The following is a 13,875-nucleotide window of genomic DNA, read 5'->3' on the forward strand; positions in this document are numbered from 1 at the left end:
TCCTGCCTTTCTGGATTTTACACTTTTTTCAGATGGCCCTTTTGACCGGGGGGAAGTGAGACTTCATTGTAGTGCAGATTTCCTTTGCAAGCTTGCTTGGTTGGCCAAAAAGGGCGTATGCGTTTTTTCCTGAATATATTCAGGAAAAAACGCATACGCCCTTTTTGGCCAAGTGCATCATTGTGGACGTTCTGCCTCTTTTCCTATGCTTTCAATGCAATTCCAGTCTACCTCCTGAAATCGGTTTCCTGCAATTCTGCCCTGCTTTCAAGTCCTCTTGGCAGCCTTACTTCAGTCTATTTTTGGACGATAGCTGTCATTTATAACTCTGCAGGTTTGTGAATTACAGTGCCCCTGAGCTCCTTTCTTCAACTCGCTTTCTTTTGAGCTGGCCGCAACACCGCAAGATGGCTTCAGGCCCTAATCTGGTTCCGGTACGGCACGCTGAGCCTTTGGTTATTTCCTCTTCCTGGTGGGAAATGAGAGTTAAATTTGCCCGTCCAGACACCTCCAGCTAGTCTCTCATTGGTTCTCGCTATTCCTGTTCATCTTCCGCAGAAATTGCAAACTGGGCCAAACAGGAGGTTAAAGGGACTGACTCTCCAAGTCGGGAGAGTGTTAGTAAAGCGTCTGGAATGTTGCACCCGAGTACCAGGGGAGGAAAACTGAGACATATTTGAACACGTCTCCCGATCACATGGTTGATCATACTCTAGGTTCCACATGCATGTTTTAGCTGAAGGAAGAATACCTTAAACCTGGGTAGTTGAAACCGGTGGAATGGGTACCATGCAATATGACTTCAAAGGGTCTTCATTTGCTCACCGAACCTCTCCAATCCTATCACTGCTGCGTTTATGCCCCTGTACACATGCTTGATTCTCTTTCGGAGACATAGCAATCCATAGGTTTTAAGATACTTACTAGTCAGGTACATTCTTAGGCGTTTAATATGCGGTGTTGAGTCCATTTCGTTGAGCAAGGAGTAGCTCTTGTCTATTCCATATTTGGTTTAAGGAACTTTATCTTTGCTCATTTCGAACTCTGGTTATGCAGCACCCCAACTCACCTTTACCCTTAAGCAAGCATAAGTTAGTTTTCTAAATTTGAGACCCTGTTCTGTTCTGTAATTCAGTTCCTGTGTAGCCAAGTTTACATTCCGTGTATTACTGATATATTATGATGTTTCTTTTTCTGTGTACTTATTTCAGTTAGAATTATCATACCTGAATCCACTCATTGTGCTGCTAAGGGACTGATGACATAGATTTCATTGCTGAGTGATATTGCATTGTAAGTAAATACCACAACTTCTTTATCCATTTTTCACTTTCTGCGATGTTGAACTTGTACTGTAAACGAGGTTCTTGTAAACAGAGGCGTCCCAAACTTTGGGGTGGCTGTGTCTTTTTGATTTTAATTTCCCTAAGCTATAGGAGCATAAGTGGCAGTGCCCTAGGCTCTGTTGCTTTGTTTTTTAGATGTTTCAGGAAACACCATACACTTCTCCCGAGTGGTTGTTGGCAATTTACATCCCGCCCATCAGCATAACAAGGCTCCCAGTTCTCCATGGCCTGTCCTGCCTTTCTGGATTTTACACTTTTTTCAGATGGCCCTTTTGACCGGGGTAAGTGAGACTTCATTGTAGTGCAGATTTCTTTGCAAGCTTGCTTGGTTGGCCAAAAAGGTCGTATGCGATTTTTCCTGAATATATTCAGGAAAAAACGCATACGCCCTTTTTGGCCAAGTGCATCATTGTGGACGTTCTGCCTCTTTTCCTATGCTTTCAATGCAATTCCAGTCTACCTCCTGAAATATGTTTCCTGCAATTCTGCCCCGCATTCAAGTCCTCTTGGCAGCCTTACTTCAGTCTATTTTTGGACGATAGCTGTCATTTATAACTCTGCAGGTTTGTGAATTACAGTGCCCCTGAGCTCCTTTCTTCAACTCGCTTTCTTGTGACCTGGCCGCAACACCGCAGGATGGCTTCAGGCCCTAATATGGTTCCGGCCCGGCACGCTGAGCCTTTGGTTATTTCCTCTTCCTGGTGGGAAATGAGAGTTAAATTTGCCCGTCCAGACACCTCCAGCTAGTCTCTCATTGGTTCTCGCTATTCCTGTTCATCTTCCGCAGAAATTGCAAACTGGGCCAAACAGGAGGTTAAAGGCGCTGACTCTCCAAGTGGGGAGAGTGTTAGTAAAGCGTCTGGAATGTTGCACCCGAGTACCAGGGGAGGAAATCTGAGACATATTTGAACACGTCTCCCGTTCACATGGTTGATCATACTTGGATTCCACATGCATGTTTTAGCTGAAGGAAGAATACCTTAAACCTGGAGAGTTAAGACCCGTGTAAAGGGTACCATGCAATATGACTTCAAAGGGTCTTCATTTGCTCACCGAACCTCTCCAATCCTATCACTGCTGCGTTTATGTCCCTGTACACATGCTTGATTCTCTTTCGGAGACATAGCAATCCATAGGTTTTAAGATACTTACTAGTCAGGTACATTCTTAGGCGTTTAATATGCGGTGTTGAGTCCATTTCGTTGAGCAAGGAGTAGCTCTTGTCTATTCCATATTTGGCTTAAGGAACTTTATCTGTGCTCATTTCAATCTCTGGTTTTATGCAGCACCCCAACTCACCTTTACCCTTAAGCAAGCATAAGTTGGTTTTCTAAATTTGAGACCCTCTTCTGTTCTGTAATTCAGTTCCTGTGTAGCCAAGTTTCCATTCCGTGTATTACTGATATCTTATGATGTTTCTTTTTCTGTGTGACTTATTTCAGTTAGAATCATCATACCTGAATCCACTCATTGTGCTGCTAAGGGCCTGATGACACAGATTTCATTGCTGAGTGATATTGCTTTGTAAGTAAATACCACTACTTCTTTATCCATTTTTCACTTTCTGCGATGTTGAACTTGTACTGTAAACGAGGTTCTTGTAAACAGAGCCGTTCCAAACTTTGGGGTGGCTGTGTCTTTTTGATTTTAATTTCCCTAAGCTATAGGACCATAAGTGGAAGTGCCCTAGGTTCTGTTGCTTTGTTTTTTAGATGTTTCAGGAAACACCATACACTTCTCCCGAGTGTCTGTTGGCAATTTACATCCCGCCCATCAGCATAACAAGGCTCCCAGTTCTCCATGGCCTGTCCTGCCTTTCTGGATTTTACACTTTTTTCAGATGGCCCTTTTGACCGGGGGGAAGTGAGACTTCATTGTAGTGCAGATTTCCTTTGCAAGCTTGCTTGGTTGGCCAAAAAGGGCGTATGCGTTTTTTCCTGAATATATTCAGGAAAAAACGCATACGCCCTTTTTGGCCAAGTGCATCATTGTGGACGTTCTGCCTCTTTTCCTATGCTTTCAATGCAATTCCAGTCTACCTCCTGAAATCGGTTTCCTGCAATTCTGCCCTGCTTTCAAGTCCTCTTGGCAGCCTTACTTCAGTCTATTTTTGGAGGATAGCTGTCATTTATAACTCTGCAGGTTTGTGAATTACAGTGCCCCTGAGCTCCTTTCTTCAACTCGCTTTCTTTTGAGCTGGCCGCAACACCGCAAGATGGCTTCAGGCCCTAATCTGGTTCCGGTACGGCACGCTGAGCCTTTGGTTATTTCCTCTTCCTGGTGGGAAATGAGAGTTAAATTTGCCCGTCCAGACACCTCCAGCTAGTCTCTCATTGGTTCTCGCTATTCCTGTTCATCTTCCGCAGAAATTGCAAACTGGGCCAAACAGGAGGTTAAAGGGACTGACTCTCCAAGTCGGGAGAGTGTTAGTAAAGCGTCTGGAATGTTGCACCCGAGTACCAGGGTACGAAAACTGAGACATATTTGAACACGTCTCCCGATCACATGGTTGATCATACTCTAGGTTCCACATGCATGTTTTAGCTGAAGGAAGAATACCTTAAACCTGGGTAGTTGAAACCCGTGGAATGGGTACCATGCAATATGACTTCAAAGGGTCTTCATTTGCTCACCGAACCTCTCCAATCCTATCACTGCTGCGTTTATGCCCCTGTACACATGCTTGATTCTCTTTCGGAGACATAGCAATCCATAGGTTTTAAGATACTTACTAGTCAGGTACATTCTTAGGCGTTTAATATGCGGTGTTGAGTCCATTTCGTTGAGCAAGGAGTAGCTCTTGTCTATTCCATATTTGGTTTAAGGAACTTTATCTTTGCTCATTTCGAACTCTGGTTATGCAGCACCCCAACTCACCTTTACCCTTAAGCAAGCATAAGTTAGTTTTCTAAATTTGAGACCCTGTTCTGTTCTGTAATTCAGTTCCTGTGTAGCCAAGTTTACATTCCGTGTATTACTGATATATTATGATGTTTCTTTTTCTGTGTACTTATTTCAGTTAGAATTATCATACCTGAATCCACTCATTGTGCTGCTAAGGGACTGATGACATAGATTTCATTGCTGAGTGATATTGCATTGTAAGTAAATACCACAACTTCTTTATCCATTTTTCACTTTCTGCGATGTTGAACTTGTACTTTAAACGAGGTTCTTGTAAACAGAACGGTTCCAAACTTTGGGGTGGCTGTGTCTTTTTTATTTTAATTTCCCTAAGCTATAGGACCATAAGTGGAAGTGCCCTAGGCTCTGTTGCTTTGTTTTTTAGATGTTTCAGGAAACACCATACACTTCTCCCGAGTGGTTGTTGGCAATTTACATCCCGCCTATCAGCATAACAAGGCTCCAAGTTCTCCATGGCCTGTCCTGCCTTTCTGGATTTTACACTTTTTTCAGATGGCCCTTTTGACCGGGGGAAGTGAGACTTCATTGTAGTGCAGATTTCCTTTGCAAGCTTGCTTGGTTGGCCAAAAAGGGCGTATGCGTTTTTTCCTGAATATATTCAGGAAAAAACGCATACGCCCTTTTTGGCCAAGTGCATCATTGTGGACGTTCTGCCTCTTTTCCTATGCTTTCAATGCAATTCCAGTCTACCTCCTGAAATCGGTTTCCTGCAATTCTGCCCTGCTTTCAAGTCCTCTTGGCAGCCTTACTTCAGTCTATTTTTGGACGATAGCTGCCATTTATAACTCTGCAGGTTTGTGAATTACAGTGCCCCTGAGCTCCTTTCTTCAACTCGTTTTCTTGTGAGCTGGCCACAACACCGCAGGATGGCTTCAGGCCCTAATCTGGTTCCGGCACGGCACGCTGAGCCTTTGGTTAATTCCTCTTCCTGGTGGGAAATGAGAGTTAAATTTGCCCGTCCAGACACCTCCAGCTAGTCTCTCATTGGTTCTCGCTATTCCTGTTCATCTTCCGCAGAAATTGCAAACTGGGCCAAACAGGAGGTTAAAGGCGCTGACTCTCCAAGTGGGGAGACTGTTAGTAAAGCGTCTGGAATGTTGCACCCGAGTACCAGGGGAGGAAAACTGAGACATATTTGAACACGTCTCCCGTTCACACGGTTGATCATACTCTGGGTTCCACATGCATGTTTTATCTGAAGGAAGAATACCTTAAACCTGGAGAGTTGAGACCCGTGGAATTGGTACCATGCAATATGTCTTCAAAGGGTCTTCATTTGCTCACCGAACCTCTCCAATCCTATCAGTGCTGCGTTTATGCCCCTGTATACACGCTTGATTCTCTTTTGGAGACATAGCAATCCATAGGTTTTAAGATACTTACTAGTCAGGTACATTCTTAGGCGTTTAATATGGGGTGTTGAGTCCATTTCGTTGAGCAAGGAGTAGCTCTTGTCTATTCCATATTTGGCTTAAGGAACTTTATCTGTGCTCATTTCAATCTCTGGTTTTATGCAGCACCCCAACTCACCTTTCCCCTAAGGAAGCATAAGTTGGTTTTCTAAATTTGAGACCCTGTTCTGTTTTGGAATTCAGTTCCTGTGTAGCCAATTTTACATTCTGTGTATTAGTGATATCTTATGATGTTTCTTTTTCTGTATAACTTATTTCAGTTAGAATCATCGTACCTGAATCCACTCATTATGCTGCTACGGGCCTGATGACATAGATTTCATTGCTGAGTGATACTGCATTGTATGTAAGTACCACAAGTTCTTTATCCATTTTTCACTTTCTGTGATATTGAACTTGTAAGGTAAACGAGGTTCTTGTAAACAGAGGCGTCCCAAACTTTGGGGTGGCTGTGTCTTTTTTATTTTAATTTCCCTAAGCTATAGGACCATAAGTGGAAGTGCCCTAGGTTCTGTTGCTTTGTTTTTTCGATGTTTCAGGAAACACCATACACTTCTCCCGAGTGTCTGTTGGCAATTTACATCCCGCCCATCAGCATAACAAGGCTCCCAGTTCTCCATGGCCTGTCCTGCCTTTCTGGATTTTACACTTTTTTCAGATGGCCCTTTTGACTGGGGGGAAGTGAGACTTCATTGTAGTGCAGATTTCCTTTGCAAGCTTGCTTGGTTGGCCAAAAAGGGCGTATGCGTTTTTTCCTGAATATATTCAGGAAAAAACGCATACGCCCTTTTTGGCCAAGTGCATCATTGTGGACGTTCTGCCTCTTTTCCTATGCTTTCAATGCAATTCCAGTCTACCTCCTGAAATCGGTTTCCTGCAATTCTGCCCCGCTTTCAAGTCCTCTTGGCAGCCTTACTTCAGTCTATTTTTGGACGATAGCTGTCATTTATAACTCTGCAGGTTTGTGAATTATAGTGCCCCTGAGCTCCTTTCTTCAACTCGCTTTCTTTTGAGCTGGCCGCAACACCGCAGGATGGCTTCAGGCCCTAATCTGGTTCCGGCACGGCACGCTGAGCCTTTGGTTATTTCCTCTTCCTGGTGGGAAATGAGAGTTAAATTTGCCCGTCCAGACACCTCCAGCTAGCCTCTCATTGGTTCTCGCTATTCCTGTTCATCTTCCGCAGAAATTGCAAACTGTGCCAAACAGGAGGTTAAAGGCGCTGACTCTCCAAGTGGGGAGAGTGTTAGTAAAGCGTCTGGAATGTTGCACCCGAGTACCAGGGGAGGAAAACTGAGACATATTTGAACACGTCTCCCGTTCACATGGTTGATCTTACTTGGTTTCCACATGCATGTTTTAGCTGAAGGAAGAATACCTTAAACCTGGAGAGTTGAGACCCGTGTAATGGGTACCATGCAATATGACTTCAAAGGGTCTTCATTTGCTCACCGAACCTCTCCAATCCCATCACTGCTGCGTTTATGCCCCTGTACACATGCTTGATTCTCTTTCGGAGACATAGCAATCCATAGGTTTTAAGATACTTACTAGTCAGGTACATTCTTGGCGTTTAATATGCGGTGTTGAGTCCATTTCGTTGAGCAAGGAGTAGCTCTTGTCTATTCCATATTTGGCTTAAGGAACTTTATCTGTGCTCATTTCAATCTCTGGTTTTATGCAGCACCCCAACTCACCTTTCCCTTAAGCAAGCATAAGTTGGTTTCCTAAATTTGAGATCCTGTTCTGTTCTGTTATTCAGTTCCTGTGTAGCCAAGTTTACATTCCGTGTATTACTGATATATTATGATGTTTCTTTTTCTGTGTGACTTATTTCAGTTAGAATCATCATACCTGAATCCACTCATTGTGCTGCTAAGTGCCTGATGACACAGATTTCATTGCTGAGTGATATTGCTTTGTAAGTAAATACCACAACTTCTTTATCCATTTTTCACTTTCTGCGATGTTGAACTTGTACTGTAAACGAGGTTCTTGTAAACAGAGCCGTTCCAAACTTTGGGGTGGCTGTGTCTTTTTGATTTTAATTTCCCTAAGCTTTAGGACCATAAGTGGAAGTGCCCTAGGTTCTGTTGCTTTGTTTTTTAGATGTTTCAGGAAACACCATACACTTCTCCCGAGTGGTTGTTGGCAATTTACATCCCGCCCTTCAGCATAACAAGGCTCCCAGTTCTCCATGGCCTGTCCTGCCTTTCTGGATTTTACACTTTTTTCAGATGGCCCTTTTGACCGGGGGGAAGTGAGACTTCATTGTAGTGCAGATTTCCTTTGCAAGCTTGCTTGGTTGGCCAAAAAGGGTGTATGCGTTTTTTCCTGAATATATTCAGGAAAAAACGCATACGCCCTTTTTGGCCAAGTGCATCATTGTGGACGTTCTGCCTCTTTTCCTATGCTTTCAATGCAATTCCAGTCTACCTCCTGAAATCGGTTTCCTGCAATTCTGCCCCGCTTTCAAGTCCTCTTGGCAGCCTTACTTCAGTCTATTTTTGGATGATAGCTGTCATTTATAACTCTGCAGGTTTGTGAATTACAGTGCCCCTGAGCTCCTTTCTTCAACTCGCTTTCTTTTGAGCTGGCCGCAACACCGCAGGATGGCTTCAGGCCCTAATCTGGTTCCGGTACGGCACGCTGAGCCTTTGGTTATTTCCTCTTCCTGGTGGGAAATGAGAGTTAAATTTGCCCGTCCAGACACCTCCAGCTAGCCTCTCATTGGTTCTCGCTATTCCTGTTCATCTTCCGCAGAAATTGCAAACGGCCAAACAGGAGGTTAAAGACGCTGACTCTCCAAGTGGGGAGAGTGTTAGTAAAGCGTCTGGAATGTTGCACCCGAGTACCAGGGGAGGAAAACTGAGACATATTTGAACACGTCTCCCGATCACATGGTTGATCATACTCTGGGTTCCACATGCATGTTTTAGCTGAAGGAAGAATACCTAAAACCTGGGTAGTTGAAACCCGTGGAATGGGTACCATGCAATATGACTTCAAAGGGTCTTCATTTGCTCACCGAACCTCTCCAATCCCATCACTTGTGCGTTTATGCCCCTGTACACATGCTTGATTCTCTTTTGGAGACATAGCAATCCATAGGTTTTAAGATACTTATAGTCAGGTACATTCTTAGGCGTTTAATATGCGGTGTTGAGTCCATTTCGTTGAGCAAGGAGTAGCTCTTGTCTATTCCATATTTGACCTAAGGAACTTTATCTGTGCTCATTTCAATCTCTGATTTTATGCAGAAACCCAACTCACCTTTCCCCTTAAGCAAGCATAAGTTGGTTTTCTAAATTTGAAACCCTGTTCTATTCTGTAATTCAGTTCCTGTGTAGCCAAGTTTACATTCCGTGTATTACTGATATCCTATGATGTTTCTTTTTCTGTGTGACTTATTTCAGTTAGAATCATCATACCTGAATCCACTCATTGTGCTGCTAAGGGCCTGATGACACAGATTTCATTGCTGAGTGATATTGCTTTGTAAGTAAATACCACAACTTCTTTATCCATTTTTCACTTTCTGCGATGTTGAACTTGTACTGTAAACGAGGTTCTTGTAAACAGATCCGTTCGAAACTTTGGGGTGGCTGTGTGTTTTTGATTTTAATTTCCCTAAGCTATAGGACCATAAGTGGAAGTGCCCTAGGTTCTGTTGCTTTGTTTTTTAGATGTTTCAGGAAACACCATACACTTTTCCCTAGTGGTTGTTGGCAATTTACATCCCGCCCATCAGCATAACAAGGCTCCCAGTTCTCCATGGCCTGTCCTGCCTTTCTGGATTTTACACTTTTTTCAGATGGCCCTTTTGTCCGGGGAGAAGTGAGACTTCATTGTAGTGCAGATTTCCTTTGCAAGCTTGCTTGGTTGGCCAAAAAGGGCGTATGCGTTTTTTCCTGAATATATTCAGGAAAAAACGCATATGCCCTTTTTGGCCAAGTGCATCATTGTGGACGTTCTGCCTCTTTTCCTATGCTTTCAATGCAATTCCAGTCTACCTCCTGAAATCGGTTTCCTGCAATTCTGCCCCGCTTTCAAGTCCTCTTGGCAGCCTTACTTCAGTCTATTTTTGGACGATAGCTGTCATTTATAACTCTGCAGGTTTGTGAATTACAGTGCCCCTGAGCTCCTTTCTTCAACTCGCTTTCTTTTGAGCTGGCCGCAACACCGCAGGATGGCTTCAGGCCCTAATCTGGTTCCGGTACGGCACGCTGAGCCTTTGGTTATTTCCTCTTCCTGGTGGGAAATGAGAGTTAAATATGCCCGTCCAGACACCTCCAGCTAGCCTCTCATTGGTTCGCGCTATTCCTGTTCATCTTCCGCAGAAATTGCAAACTGGGCCAAACAGGAGGTTAAAGGGACTGACTCTCCAAGTCGGGAGAGTGTTAGTAAAGCGTCTGGAATGTTGCACCCGAGCACCAGGGTACGAAAACTGAGACATATTTGAACACGTCTCCCGATCACATGGTTGATCATACTCTAGGTTCCACATGCATGTTTTAGCTGAAGGAAGAATATCTTAAACCTGGGTAGTTGAAACCCGTGGAATGGGTACCGTGCAATATGACTTCAAATGGTCTTCATTTGCTCACCGAACCTCTCCAATCCTATCACTGCTGCGTTTATGCCCCTGTACACATGCTTGATTCTCTTTCGGAGACATAGCAATCCATAGGTTTTAAGATACTTACTAGTCAGGTACATTCTTAGGCGTTTAATATGGGGTGTTGAGTCCATTTCGTTGAGCAAGGAGTAGCTCTTGTCTCTTCCATATTTGGCTTAAGGAACTTTATCTGTGCTCATTTCAATCTCTGGTTTTATGCAGCAACCCAACTCACATTTCCCCTTAAGCAAGCATAAGTTGGTTTTCTAAATTTGAGAACATGTTCTGTTTTGGAATTCAGTTCCTGTGTAGCCAAGTTTACATTCCGTGTATTAGTGATATCTTATGATGTTTCTTTTTCTGTGTGACTTATTTCAGTTAGAATCATCGTACCTGAATCCACTCATTATGCTGCTATGGGCCTGATGACATAGATTTCATTGCTGAGTGATACTGCATTGTACGTAACTACCACAAGTTCTTTATCCATTTTTCACTTTCTGTGATATTGAACTTGTACGGTAAACGAGGTTCTTGTAAACAGCGGCGTCCCAAACTTTGAGGTGGCTGTGTCTTTTTGATTTTAATTTCCCTAAGCTATAGGACCATAAGTGGAAGTGCCCTAGGCTGTGTTGCTTTGTTTTTTAGATGTTTCAGGAAACACCATACACTTCTCCCGAGTGTCTGTTGGCAATTTACATCCCGCCCATCAGCATAACAAGGCTCCCAGTTCTCCATGGCCTGTCCTGCCTTTCTGGATTTTACACTTTTTTCAGATGGCCCTTTTGACCGGGGGGAAGTGAGACTTCATTGTAGTGCAGATTTCCTTTGCAAGCTTGCTTGGTTGGCCAAAAAGGGCGTATGCGTTTTTTCCTGAATATATTCAGGAAAAAACGCATACGCCCTTTTTGGCCAAGTGCATCATTGTGGACGTTCTGCCTCTTTTCCTATGCTTTCAATGCAATTCCAGTCTACCTCCTGAAATCGGTTTCCTGCAATTCTGCCCCGCTTTCAAGTCCTCTTGGCAGCCTTACTTCAGTATATTTTTGGACGATAGCTGTCATTTATAACTCTGCAGCTTTGTGAATTACAGTGCCCCTGAGCTCCTTTCTTCAACTCGCTTTCTTTTGAGCTGGCCGCAACACCGCAGGATGGCTTCAGGCCCTAATCTGGTTCCGGCACGGCACGCTGAGCCTTTGGTTAATTCCTCTTCCTGGTGGGAAATGAGAGTTAAATTTGCCCGTCCAGACACCTCCAGCTAGCCTCTCATTGGTTCTCGCTATTCCTGTTCATCTTCCGCAGAAATTGCAAACTGGGCCAAACAGGAGGTTAAAGGCGCTGACTCTCCAAGTCGGGAGAGTGTTAGTAAAGCGTCTGGAATGTTGCACCGAAGTACCAGGGGATGAAAACTGAAACATATTTGAACACGTCTCCCGATCACATGGTTGATCATACTCTAGGTTCCACATGCATGTTTTAGCTGAAGGAAGAATACCTTAAACCTGGGTAGTTGAAACCCGTGGAATGGGTACCATGCAATATGACTTCAAAGGGTCTTCATTTGCTCACCGAATCTCTCCAATCCTATCACTGCTGCGTTTATGACCCTTGTACACACGCTTGATTCTCTTTTGGAGACATAGCAATCCATAGGTTTTAAGATACTTACTAGTCAGGTATATTCTTAGGCGTTTAATATGGGGTGTGGAGTCCATTTCGTTGAGCAAGGAGTATGTCTTGTCTATTCCATATTTGGCTTAAGGAACTTTATCTGTGCTCATTTCAATCTCTGGTTTTATGCAGCACGCCAACTCACCTTTCCCCTTAAACAAGCATAAGTTGGTTTTCTAAATTTGACACCCTTTTCTGTTTTGTAATTCAGTTCCTCTGTAGCCAAGTTTAAATTCCATGTATTAGTGATATTTTTTGATGTTTCTTTTTCTGTGTGACTTATTTCAGTTAGAATCACCATACCCAAATCCACTCATTATGCTGCTACGGGCCTGGTGACATAGATTTCATTGCTGAGTGATATTGCATTGTACATGAGTGTCACAACTTCTTTATCCATTTTTCACTTTCTGTGATATTGAACTTGTACGGTAAACGAGGTTCTTGTAAACAGAGGCGTCCCAAACTTTGGGGTGGCTGTGTCTTTTTGATTTTAATTTCCCTAAGCTATAGGACCATAAATGGAAGTGCACTAGGCTCTGTTGCTTTGTTTTTTAGATGTTTCAGGAAACACCATACACTTCTCCAGAGTGGCTGTTGGCAATTACATCCCGCCCATCAGCATAACAAGGCTCCCAGTTCTCCATGGCCTGTCCTGCCTTTCTGGATTTTACACTTTTTTCAGATGGCCCTTTTGACCGGGGGGAAGTGAGACTTCATTGTAGTGCAGATTTCCTTTGCAAGCTTGCTTGGTTGGCCAAAAAGGGCGTATGCGTTTTTTCCTGAATATATTCAGGAAAAAACGCATACGCCCTTTTTGGCCAAGTGCATCACTATGGACGTTCTGCCTCTTTTCCTATGCTTGAAATGCAATTCCTGTCTACCTCCTGAAATCGGTTTCCTGCAATTCTGCCCCGCTTTCAAGTCCTCTTGGCAGTCTTACTTCAGTATATTTTTGGACGATAGCTGTCATTTATAACTCTGCATGTTTGTGAATTACAGTGCCCCTGAGCTCCTTTCTTCAACTCGCTTTCTTGTGAGCTGGCCGCAACACCGCAGGATGTCTTCAGGCCCTAATGTGGTACCGACATGGCACGCTGAGCCTTTGGTTATTTCCTCTTCCTGGTGGGAAATGAGAGTTAAATTTGCCCGTTCAGACACTTCCAGGTAGTCTCTCATTGGTTCTCGCTATTCCTGTTCATCTTCCGCAGAAATTGCAAACTGGGGCAAACAGGAGGTTAAAGGCACTGACTCTCCAAGTACGGAGAGTGTTAGTAAAGCATCTGGAATGTTGCACCCGAGTACCAGGGGAGGAAACCTGAGACATATTTGAACACGTCTCCCGTTCACACGGTTGATCATACTCTGGGTTCCACATGCATGTTTTAGCTGAAGGAAGAATACCTTAAACCTGGAGAGTTGAGACCCGTGTAATGGGTACCATGCAATATGACTTCAAAGGGTCTTCATTTGCTCACCGAACCTCTCCAATCCTATCACTGCTGCGTTTATGCCCCTGTACACACGCTTGATTCTCTTTTGGAGACATAGCAATCCATAGGTTTTAAGATACTTACTAGTCAGGTACATTCTTAGGCGTTTAATATGGGGTGTTGAGTCCATTTCGTTGAGCAAGGAGTAGCTCTTGTCTATTCCATATTTGGCTTAAGGAACTTTATCTGTGCTCATTTCAATCTCTGGTTTTATGCAGCACCCCAACTCACCTTTCCCCTTAAGCAAGCATAAGTTGGTTTTCTAAATTTGAGACCCTGTTCTGTTTTGGAATTCAGTTCCTGTGTAGCCAAGTTTACATTCCGTGTATTAGTGATATATTATGATGTTTCTTTTTATGTGTGAATTATTTCAGTTAGAATCATCGTACCTAAATCCACTCATTGTGCTGCT

The 13,875-nt window shown here is 43.6% G+C and overlaps 1 long non-coding RNA gene across 6 annotated transcripts in view; it reads left to right on the forward strand.

The window, feature by feature from the left end:
- LOC307181295 overlaps positions 1-13,875 on the forward strand; it is a 1,377,052-nt gene that overhangs the window by 715,934 nt on the left and 647,243 nt on the right. Inside the window, exon 1 of one of the 6 annotated variants that reach the window (XR_013826363.1) lies at positions 5,986-6,029. The exons of the other annotated variants lie outside the window; for them this stretch is intronic. This is a non-coding gene — a long non-coding RNA (uncharacterized lncRNA). Of the gene's footprint in view, positions 1-5,985; positions 6,030-13,875 lie in introns of those variants that run through there. 6 annotated transcript variants of the gene reach the window in all.

The sequence above is a fragment of the Stenella coeruleoalba genome (genome assembly GCF_951394435.1).
Source record: "Stenella coeruleoalba genome assembly, contig: scaffold_34, whole genome shotgun sequence".
Lineage (NCBI taxonomy): Eukaryota > Metazoa > Chordata > Mammalia > Artiodactyla > Delphinidae > Stenella > Stenella coeruleoalba.